General features: G+C 40.1%; 1 pseudogene; it reads left to right on the top strand.

Annotated features, from left to right (window-relative positions):
- The first annotated feature begins 3,031 nt into the window (after positions 1-3,031).
- On the top strand, positions 3,032-3,792 carry LOC120012840 (annotated as a pseudogene).
- Positions 3,793-12,735: the final 8,943 nt, after the last annotated feature.

Raw genomic sequence — 12,735 nt, forward strand, 5'->3', positions numbered from 1 at the left:
CCCCACTTATGTTGTGATTGATTACAACCATTGGATTTTGGTCCACAAACTTGGTCCACACTTTTGGGTCCACATAGGAGAATTCCTGTATATATATATATATATATATATATATATATATATATATATATATATATATATATATATATATATATATATATATATATATATATATATATATATATATGAGTTTGTTTGTGTCCATACATTATATATGTAAATATATATGATGTGTATATATTATAGGCTGTGTGTGCGCGTGTATATATATATGGGATGTGTATATATATATGTTATGTATAGTGTGCGTGTATATATATATGGGATGTGTATATATATATGTTATGTATAGTGTGCGTGTATATGTATATGTGTGGTGTGTATATATATATATATATATATAGCATGTGTGTTCGTGTGTATATATATATGTATATATATATGTATACAGTGTTGTGTATATATATATTGTGATCATGTATATGTGTATTATATGGTGAGTGTGCGCATGCGTGCATACGGCGTGTGTGTATATATATAGATTGTATATGTGTTCGTATATGTATATATTCTAGTTTGTATATTTGTATATATGTGTTTATGTATGCATATCTATAATGTATATTGACTTAATTTGATTTGAGTTTTTATGACGTTGGATCCCATTTGACCCATTCTTGTGTTTATGTTTGTGTTTGTTGGGCTTGGATCGGGCTTGTGACCGCATGGGCCGAAGGGCAACTTAGAGGATTTGGGCCGGATTTGAGCAATGGGTCTCAAGGGCAATATTGGGTTTTTGTACATTTGTATAAATTTCGTTTTTGTCACGTATCCTTGTAAAATGTAAATCTTTGTAATAGTATAGTGGAAAATAGTGGAAATGCATACATAAATGTTTAGGGTGCTAGAAGCATATAGACATTAGGAGATGATTTTGTGAATGACGATTGCATTAGAATGCATGCTTAGGATTTTGATTTTTCACACCATGCCATGATGCTTAGACGTATGCTAGGATTATTTGAATGTCATGAAAATAAATGCAACGCGTTAGTCATTGGATTAATCCAAGCCGTCTCACATTAATAAAACACATCAAGATTAAATTATGGAATCCTTATGTTTTGATTAAATACCAAAGAGCCTTCAAGATATTGGGGTTCCATTGGCATTCATTGAAAACATTTGGATTTCGTGGATCCGGAAAGCAAATGTGTTTTTAGGGATTAGGAGAATTTATTTACGGACTCAACGGTGGGTTTAAAGATATTTGACCCATTCAATGAGCCATAAATGGATTCTTTCTTTTCTCATGAAGAACATAATTGTGAGTAAGACTTGAATTGAACATTATTCCTTGATTGTGGGCCCTTTTGGTACATCAACCAAGTCCCCAAAAAAATCCTTTTTCCCCAAATATCCAAACCCACTCCAAGTGGTACCTTATCCAACCTTTGGCCAAGCCGGGAATGGCCCCAATGATCCCGTGCAACCCCTTTTTTCAAAACCCCCAAACCCACTCCAAGTGGTGTTTTCTCCAATCCTTGGCCAAGCCGGGAATGGCCCCAATGATCCCGTGCACCTTGTTCTCCAAACCACTCCAAGTGGATTTTTCATTTACATTCCAATAAGACCCATCAAAATGGGATTTTCAAAAACAAATTAGAGCCAAATAGGAAAACATTTAAAGGTAACCAATTTCGGGAGTTGTGGGGTGCCTAACACCTTCCCCATGCTCAATAGACCCCCTTGCCCATTTTTCTCGCAGACTAGAATGGATGTCCAATTGCATCCCTAAAAATCAATTGGTGGCGACTTCATTGTTTTTCAAGCCGGTTGCTTCAGCTGGCGACTTCACTGGGGAATGTCTGGTTGTTGTACCAAAGGGGTCGGACCTTGTTGTCTTGTGGTTTTCCTATTTGGTTGATTTTTTTTATTTTGTTGTACATTTTTGTTTCAACATTTTTGAAGAATCTAATGTGTTTGTTCATGATTGTAGATAAAATGACAGGTTTTTGGTTTCATGAAATTTGAGTGTTTGTTGAGGATATGGTATGATTCCCCCGCACACACATCACTATTCACATGCACACAAATGACCCATAAAAACCGGGTCCTACTAGTGATTAGTGAGGGTTGATCTTTGCTTTTGATGGATTTTGTCCTCACGTAAGCAAGGAAAAACATCCTCCTGGATTGACGTCCCTTCAAGATATTGGGGGATGGGTTCCACTTCCAGATATGGGGTGTGAACTAACCTGATCCAGTGGCCTCTCGCGTAGCCGCGTTATAGTTAGATATGCCACCCATATGCACATTACATAACCCTAGATCCGGTTCGAGACCTTCAGAAATTGGTAGGAACCTGATTTTGTTAGGAACAATGGGGGATTCTCCTATCCTTAACTCTATTTATTTCCTGTACATTTAAATACCATGTACCTTTATTCCTCATTTACATGTTTATATGTACTTGATACATACCTGTGTATATACATTCATTGAACCATATACATTTGTCATATATGTTAGCCTAGGTTATGATCATGCACAAGCATAATGGCCCATACATGTCCATATATACTTGAATACTCATATATGCCCATATATACTTGTACATCTGCTAATTATCCATACTTGTCCATATGTACTTGTACATCTGTTAATCATCCATACATGTCCATATATACTTGCATGATTGTTAATCACTCATACATGTTTATACACATCTTACGCTCGTTCTTTTAATACTACCATGCATTCACTACACACATTTTTTGCATTTTGACAAACTAATAAGTTCATAGTCATGCATGAAAAAAAAAAACAAAAAAAAAAAACAAAAAAAAAAAAAACAAAAAAAAAAAAAGAAAAAAAGAAAAAAAAGAAACCATTTCACTCATGTCATTGCCATCCTTATTACACAAGATTACAGTTGTGCATAGCTCAAACAATGAAAAATGAACAGCAAAAAATACTGGTGCAGTTTTTGAGGAAATTGACTCTTAATTTTCTTGTTGATGGGGTTGGAATGGATCATTCTTTGTCTGATTCTGAAGAGATTCATGTTTTGGCTATCGATGACAGCCTTGTTGATAGAATAGTTTGCTCAAGATTACTTCCTGTAAAGTGACTGCGGTGGATAGTGGAATAAGAGTACTTCAGTTTCTGGGTTTAAACGAGGAGAATAATTGTTCTATTGGGTTTGATAGTTTGAAGGTGGATCTGATCATCACCAACTACTGTATGCCTGGAATGACAAGATATGAGTTGTTGAAGAAAATCAAGGGATCGTTTGCCTTGAGAGAGATTCCGGTGTTAATCATGTCATTTGAGAGTAATCATGTCATCTGAGACCGTAGTGGCTCGAATTGACAGATGCTTGGGAGGAGGAGCAGAGGAATCTATTGTAAAGCCAGTGAAGTTGTCAGATATGAAGCGCTTGAAAGATTACATGGCCAAAGACGGAAACCAAGAGGGATGCATCAACAACAAGAGAGAGCTTCCAGAGACTTGTGATCTATGTTCATCATCACCGTCATCTTCTACTCTCAGCTCTCCGCCCCCATAGCGGTCAGATTCTCCGTCACTACCATCATCACCATTAGAGCCGTGTTCTCTACCACTGTTGGAATCTCCTATCAGACGGTTTAAAAGATCCCACTTGGATTAGGTCTTGACCGTCCGTTATGTACCCTGTCTCATTGTGCAAATATTCATAATTTCTCGGGGAGTGCGAAAGTTTTTTTTTATTATTCTATTTTATTTTTATTTGAGTTGAAAAAAAAAAAAGAGAAAAAAAAAAAAAAGAAAGAAAAAGTTTGTCGGGAAATGAATAGTTGAGTGTGACAGTTTTGTTTTTATTATTATCTATTTGAAAAAAAAAAAAAAGAAAGAAAGAAAAAGTTTGTCGGGAAATGAATAGTTGAGTGTGACAGTTTTGTTTTTATTATTATCTATTTGAAGAAAAAAAAAAAGAAAAAAAAAAGTTTGTCCTCAAGCGGGAAATGAATAGTTGAGTGTGATAGTTTTGTTTTTTATTATCATCTAGTTGAAAAAAAGAAGGAAGAAAAGAGTTGTCCTCAAGCGGGAAAATAACAGTGGATGGTGACAGTAAAGTAAGTACTGATGTGACAGGCACCGCAAATGTCTTCATATATGCAGAGCCATTTCCGTCTTCATCTCCATCTCAATTGCAAAAGTGTGTTTTCTCTCTGAGCTATCTTCATCACCATCTCCATCTCCATCTTCATCTCAATCATTCCTGACAAAAGTGTGTTCTCTCACAAAGATCAAGAGCTATGCCGAGACGCTCGCGCACCATCGCCTCAAGATTACAGTCCAGGCTTGCGTTGTTCAACAAAGCTGAAATTATTCCTGAATGTAGAATCGACGAAACGGTACAGCGAGAAGCACTCAACAAATGGGCGATGCGCTACTTGAGGGAGCATTCCTTGCTGTTTCTAGTAGACCCAGATCCAGAAAATGACTTACTGGTGTATCCTCAGATCGTTCGCTCCTTCTATCACACTCTCATCGAGCTACCACGAAGTGAGCGGACTAGGAATCAACTGGTTTATCAGGTCATTCTAGGTGGTATAAAAGTTCAATTCACGACAGCAGATCTGTGTTGCTGCTTGGGATATCCACCAGTAGATGATAAGCCCACTGGATCTCGACAACCGATCTGTGCGTCAAAGCAGAAAATTGTTGATGATATGTGTGGAGGAAAAAAGAATAGGCACAGCAACGCTACACGTCGTGCTTACTTGCCTTCAAAGATGTGGTTGCTGGATGATGCTGTCAGGAAAAATCTGTGCCCTATTAGCCATGAGCAAGAACGACGAGGAACATTCTTGTCAGTCTTATACTCTATGTATAAAGGGCAGTGGTTTGATATTGGGAAGATCTATCTGGCCATTATCTTCAAAGCCAAGGATTTTGTCGAGACGAAGCCAACAAAGGCGGGGAAGTTATTTTTCCCACGGCTTATCACAAGGTTGCTTTTGTTCAAAAGCATTCGACCTCCTCGGCCTCAAGCATCTTTGGGATATCAGGTCACCATGCTAGAAAGAAGGACATGGCTTCAGAGCATCAACCATTTGAAAACAACTTCTGCTGGAAAGAAGCAGACCCAAGAGGGTCCCTCAGCATCACCACCTGGTGATTCCTCATCAGTAATTGCAGCATCTCCACAATCAGATCGCATGCGTGCAGCGATAGCCCGGCTAGAGATGGGGCTACAAACACTAGAAGATGGACAGCACAGGCTGGAGCACATGTTGGTAGCAGTCATGGATATGATACGGAAGTGAAAACATAGCAATCCAACAGTCAGAAATTTTGGGGAGTTATGTGAGCAGTTTGAGGAATTCTATGTTGCTATTATGGGGAATGATCAAAACTTTGCTGTTAAGCCTTGCCATGTCCTTCAGGTTTTAAGCTCAACAACTGGACCAGTTTTGAATTGCCAGTCTCTATCAACAGCCTTCAAGAGTAATATCCATGTGCACTATGATCTGTGACCCAGCTCATGGCCACTGATTGGGTTTTTGTAATGAGCATGTCTTTACTTTATCTTTTGATGAATTCGCATAGTAAGGCCTTTGCATGTTCTCATGTTTCTGATGATTCTGATATGCTTATCATACACAAAAATCGTTGCTCATAATTCTCACATCTATTCATTTCATTTCACACATCACTTCTAAAAAATCCAAATCTCACACATTCCATTTTAACAGGACTGAAATTGATGATAATAAAAAAGATGAACCGAATGAACCAGATTTTGGGGCACCCATTAACAATGTTGAATCTGATTCCGACACTGAAGATGAATTTGAGATATCGCCAGAAATGTTGCGACAAGTTAATCAAGAAGAAAAGATAATTCAGCCACACCAAGAAATTACTGAGGTTGTTAACTTGGGAACTGAAGATCAGAAAAAGGAGGTTAGGATTGGTGCAGCTTTGGAAGGAGAAGATAGAGACAAATTGATAGGTTTGCTACATGAATATCAGGGTGTTTTTGCATGGCCATATCAGGATATGCCAGGACTTGATACAAACATAGTGGTCCATAAATTGCCATTAAAACCAAATTGTCTGCCAGTGAAGCAAAAGTTGAGAAGATTGAAGCCGGAGATGCTTTTGAAGATTAGAGATGAAGTGAAAAAGCAGTTTGATGCAGGATTCTTCGCTGTGGCAAAATACCCCGAGTGGGTTGCGAATATCGTACCAGTCCCAAAGAAAGACGGTAAGGTTCGGATGTGCGTGGATTACAGGGATCTTAATCGGGCGAGCCCGAAAGATGACTTTCCTTTACCCCAAATTGATATACTAGTAGACAACACTGCTAAACATTTTGCGTTCTCCTTCATGGATGGATTCTCAGGATATAACCAGATCAAGATGGCACCGGAAGATCAGGAGAAAACTACTTTCATCACTTTATGGGGTACCTTTTGTTACAAAGTCATGCCATTTGGTCTCAAAAATGCGGGAGCTACTTATCAGCGAGCAATGGTTACTCTGTTTCATGATATGATGCATAAAGAGATTGAGGTGTATGTGGATGACATGATTGCTAAGTCAAAGGAGGATGAAGATCACGTGATTAACCTGGAGAAGTTGTTCAAGAGGTTGAGAAGGCACCAATTGAAGTTGAATCCCTCGAAATGCACATTTGGGGCAACCTCAGGGAAGTTGTTGGGTTTTATTGTCAGTAGAAGAGGTATTGAAGTAGACCCGGATAAAGTGAAGGCGATTATAGAGATGCCGACCCCTCGCACCGAGAAAGAAGTCAGAGGTTTCTTGGGCAGACTCAATTACATTGCAAGATTCATTTCACAGTTGACAACTACGTGTGAGCCAATTTTTAAGTTACTTCGGAAGAATAACCCATCAGAATGGAATGATGAATGTCAAAGTGCCTTTGAGAGAATTAAACAGTATTTACAAAATCCACAGGTCTTGATGCCTCCGGTTGTTGGGAAACCACTTATTCTCTACCTGACTATATCGGACAATTCGATGGGGTGTATGTTAGGGCAGCACGATTCATCAGGGAGGATAGAGCATGCGATCTACTACTTGAGCAAGAAATTCACCAGTTGTGAGGCAAACTACTCCATGTTGGAGAAAACTTGTTGTTCATTGGCATGGGCTGCGCATAGGCTCAGGCAATATATGCTTTATCACACTACTTGGTTGATCTCGAGGATGGATCCGATCAAGTATATTTTTGAAAAACCATCTCTTTCGGGGAGGATTGCAAAATGGCAGATGCTGTTGTCAGAATACGATATTTTGTATGTTGCTCAGAAGGCAGTGAAGGGAAGTGCAATAGTAGATTACTTAGCAGAGCAGGCGATTGATGACTCTCAGCCTATGAATCCAGGGTTCCCAGATGGAGAAATCTTGTCCTTAGAGATGGAGAGTCGGAAAGATATTGACAGATGGGTTATGTTGTTTGATGGCGCTTCTAATATCGTTGGTAATGGGATTGGGGCTGTGCTTATTTCTCCAGAAGGAAAAGTTACCCCGTTTACTGCTAAGCTTTATTTCAACTGTACCAATAATGTGTCCGAGTATGAGGCCTGTGCCATGGGAATTCAAGCTGCTGTTGATGTTGGGATTAAAAAGCTTCAGGTTTATGGTGACTCTCAATTGGTGATCAGGCAATTGTGTGACGAATGGGAAACCAGGGATGCCAAGTTAGTCCCGTATTATCAGCATATCAAGGAATTGATGAAGTTTTTCGATTGTGTAGAATTTGATCATATTCCAAGAGAAGAAAACCAGATGGCAGATGCTTTGGCCACTCTGGCAGCTATGTTTGATTTGGACCCTCGAGGAGAAGTAGAGGTTATCAGGATTGAGAAGCGTAAAATTCAGGCGCACTGTTTGAATATAGTAGCAGAACCTGATGGCAAACCCTGGTATTATGATGTGAAGCAGTATTTGGAGAAAGGAGAATACCCTCCAGAGGCCTCAGATAATGACAAACGCACCATCCGAAGGCTCTCAAGCTCCTTTTTCTTGGATAAAGACGTGTTGTATAAGAGAAGCTCGGGATTTGTACTTCTTCGATGCGTGGATACTGATGGAGCCAAACAGATTATGGAAGATATTCATGAAGGAATATGTGGTACTCATGCAGGTGGGTATTCAATGGCAAGGAAGATATTGCGAGCAGGCTACTATTGGCTTACCATGGAAAGAGATTGTATTAACTATGCGATCAGATGCCATAAGTGCCAAATTTATGCTGATAAAACTCATGTGCCAGTAAACCCTCTACGAGTATTAGCAGCGCCTTGGCCTTTTTCGATGTGGGGTATTGATGTTATTGGTCCTATCGAGCCCAAAGCCTCCAATGGACATCGCTTTATCCTGGTTGCAATTGATTATTTTACAAAGTGGGTGGAAGCAAATTCTTATGCTAAAGTGACAAGTAACGTTATCGCCCGGTTCTTGAGAAAAGATATTGTATGTCGCTATGGGGTTCCCGAAAGGATCATTACTGACAATGGCACGAATTTCAACAGCAAGATAGTAAATGATTTATGCGAGCAGTTCAAGATCAAGCATCATAATTCATCTCCTTATCGTCCCAAGATGAACGGGGCTGTTGAGGCGGCTAACAAAAATATCAAGAAAATCATCCAGAAGATGACAGAGAATTACAAAGATTGGCATGAAAAGCTTCCTTTCGCTTTATATGGGTACCGAACTTCGGTGCGTACATCCACTGGTGAAAGTCCTTTTGCTTTAGTATATGGGACAGAGGCGGTCCTTCCCATTGAAGTAGAAATCCCTTCGCTAAGAGTAGTGATGGAGGCCAACTTGGAGGAGACGGAGTGGGTCCGAGCCCGTTATGAACATCTAAATTTTATTGAGGAGAGAAGATTAGGGGCACTTTGTAGAGGACAACTTTATCAAAGACGAATGATAAGAGCACATCGCAAGAAGGTGCGTCCTCGTTGTTTCAGAGAAGGGGATTTAGTGCTAAAGATGATTCAGCCACCTCAAAAAGATCACCGTGGAAAATGGACTCCTACCTACGAGGGACCATATGTGGTGAAGAAAGCATTCTCTGGTGGAGCAGTAATTTTGACAAGGATGGATGGAGATGATTTGCCTCACCCAGTAAATGTCGATGTTCTCAGGCAGTATTATGCTTAAAAAAAAAAAAAAAAAAAAAAAAAAAAACCCGCTAGAGTGAAAACCCGAAAAGGGTGCTCTAGGCAAAAAAAAAATCCCGTTAGAGTGAAAACCTGAAAGGGCGCTCTAGGCAAAATTAGGGACAATAAGAAATTTTATTGAAGTGAAAACCCTCACGGGTACTTTAATTATGGCTGCAAATTTCGGTTGCAGATTGTTTGAAGAAAGGAGGTTGAGACATGAGTCTGTTGGTTGTTAACTTGTCTTGCATTGACATTCGGGCAGAGTACAGAATCGACCTCATAGTTGCCAGATTGGAGGACAGTTATTTGGGCAAACATCCAAAACTGGGGCAGTTCTCAGGATGCTCTTTATACTATCATTTGTTTGTTCGTTAAACAGAATGAGAAGTTTGTTAGCAGAAATGGAGGACTCAGAGACAGTCTCAGACGAGTCAGATTTGATCATTGTTAATTGGGTGCACACCAAAACTGGGGCAGTTTTGGTGGAATCTTTGAATTATTACATATTTCATCTTGGAGAAGTTGGGTTTGTCCCTTCTTCCTTTGACTTCTCTACATTCTTGTACATACCTTTGTCAATCGGCACTCGTCCTTTCAATAAAAATGGTGAAGAAATTCATTTCTGTAGTTTTGTCACTTGTGGCATCTGTTTTCCATACCCCAACTCCATTCTCAATCCATGTTCCAAAAAGTTTATCACCTGCATTCATTAATTGACATGCATGGCTATACTATTGAATTTATCACTGATAAAGTTTTGACAGGAAATGTGGAATATGCATTAGGACATTACTCTTGCTAGGAATTTGATTGGATTTTGGCATCCTAAGCTGGAAAGGATTTGAATAAAAGACTTGAAGCCGAGGTAAGCATTAGCAGGAAAGGGAAGATCATAATCATGTGACGCGCACAACGAAATGAAAATAAATCCAGATGAATTGGCAGCCTTGAGCTCAAAAGTGGGCACACATGCAGAGAAGAAAAGAGATAGCTGAAGAGTTGGGTTTGGGAATGAGCGAAGGCTTTTGCTAATCAGTATAGAGAAGATGCATCGAAAATCCATAATCAGAAGGTCAAACCCTACAAAGAAGCAGATTTGTTCTAGCAATTCGCAACTGTACGCGTGACTGAGGACGGCACAGCCTTAAGAGAGCATACATTCACTCATTAATGAAACATTCATATTTGAACAAAATCGGTCATTACATGCATCATTGTTGCATATGGTTTGTCCTTTTTGTATTATGGCAGGTTTATGCAAAAGATACAGCTTGGACGTAGTCATTCTCCTCAAATCAAAGCATATCATCTGCTCGAAACATCTTTCTGTCAAGGTGAGATTACAAAAGCTCCCGAGCAGCTTTTCTCAAAAAAAAAAAAAAAAAAAAAAAAAAAAAAATTTGGCCAAGCCGGGAATGGCCCCAATGATCCCGAGCACCATCAGCCAAGCTGGGAATGGCTACAGTGATCCCAAGCACTTTTTTGGCCAAGCCGGGAATGGCCCCAATGATCCCGAGCACACGTTTTTTCAAATTACAAAACCCACTCCAAGTGGGATTTCATTCAAGCATTGGCCAAGCCGGGAATGGCCCCAATGATCCCGAGCACATCGTTTTTTCAATTTACAAAACCCACTCCAAGTGGGATTTCATTCAAGCATTGGCCAAGCCGGGAATGGCCCCAATGATCCCGAGCACACCGTTTTTCAAATTACAAAACCCACTCCAAGTGGGATTTCATTCAAGCATTGGCCAAGCCGGGAATGGCCCCAATGATCCCGAGCACACTGTTTTTTAAATTACAAAACCCACTCCAAGTGGGATTTCATTCAAGCATTGGCCAAGCCGGGGATGGCCCTATGATCCCGTGCACATTGTCTTTTTCAATTTACAACACCCACTCCAAGTGGGATTTCATTCAAGCATTGGCCAAGCCGGGAATGGCCCCAATGATCCCGAGCACACTGTTTTTTAAATTACAAAACCCACTCCAAGTGGGATTTCATTCAAGCATTGGCCAAGCCGGGGATGGCCCTATGATCCCGTGCACATTGTCTTTTTCAATTTACAACACCCACTTCAAGTGGGATTTCATTCAAGCATTGGCCAAGCCGGGAATGGCCCCAATGATCCCGAGCACACTGTTTTTTCAATTTACAAAACCCACTCCAAGTGGGATTTCATTCAAGCATTGGCCAAGCCGGGAATGGCCCCAATGATCCCGAGCACACTGTTTTTTCAATTTACAAAACCCACTCCAAGTGGGATTTCATTCAAGCATTGGCCAAGCCGGGAATGGCCCCAATGATCCCGTGCACACTGTTTTTTCAATTTACAAAACCCACTCCAAGTGGGATTTCATTCAAGCATTGGCCAAGCCGGGGATGGCCCTATGATCCCGTGCACATTGTCTTTTTCAATTTACAACACCCACTCCAAGTGGGATTTCATTCAAGCATTGGCCAAGCCGGGAATGGCCCCAATGATCCCGAGCACACTGTTTTTTCAATTTACAAAACCCACTCCAAGTGGGATTTCATTCAAGCATTGGCCAAGCCGGGGATGGCCCTATGATCCCGTGCACATTGTCTTTTTCAATTTACAAAACCCACTCCAAGTGGGATTTCATTCAAGCATTGGCCAAGCCGGGGATGGCCCTATGATCCCGTGCACACTGTTTTTTTCAATTTACAAAACCCACTCCAAGTGGGATTTCATTCAAGCATCGGCCAAGCCGGGAATGGCCCCAATGATCCCGAGCACTTTTTCAGTCAAGCCGGGAATGGCTACAGTGATCCCGAGCATCTTTCCTTATCCTTTCCGTACGAAATTCGGTTAACTACACCTTTGTCTGCCTTTTATTTCATAAAAGACATACAAAGGGGGGCAGCTGTAGTAACCGGTTTTCGTCCGGCCAAAAAAAAAATACAAAAATAAAAAAAATAAAAAATATATAAAATATATTAAAAAATAACAAAAAAATAACAAAAAAAATAAAAAAAGAAAAAGTGGCCGAAAGTGGAAAAGAAAAAGGAGAAGAAAGGAAAGAAAAGGTAGGGGAGAAAGAGAGAAAAAGTAGGGGGAAATTGGGTAAATAAAAAAGAAAAAAAGAAGAAAAGGAGGAGGAGGAGAGAAAAGGGGAAGGAGATCGGGAGAGAAGAAAGGAGAGAAAAGGTAGGGGAGAAAGAGAGAAAAAGTAGGGGGAAATTGGGTAAATAAAAAAGAAAAAAAGAAGAAAAGGAGGAGGAGGAGAGAAAAGGGGAAGGAGATCGGAAGAGAAGAAGGGGAAAAGGGGGAAGAAGGGGAGGAGAGAGAAAAGAAAACCGGGAGGCCAAAGGAAAGAAAAAAAAGTAGAAGGAGAGGAGAGGCGTGTTGGGCAGAACGGCAAGAGAATCAGCAAGAAGAAGAAAAAGGTGATGATTCACACACACTTTTAACTTTAGTTATGATTTTTTTTTTGTGTGTGTGTTTCAATCTCTGCAAATTTTTGGATATCTATTTGCTAAACCCATATGTTGCTCCCTACCCCCATGCTTAAGCCGGAT

This window comes from Tripterygium wilfordii, chromosome 13, assembly GCF_013401445.1.
Source record: "Tripterygium wilfordii isolate XIE 37 chromosome 13, ASM1340144v1, whole genome shotgun sequence".
NCBI classification, from domain to species: domain Eukaryota; kingdom Viridiplantae; phylum Streptophyta; class Magnoliopsida; order Celastrales; family Celastraceae; genus Tripterygium; species Tripterygium wilfordii.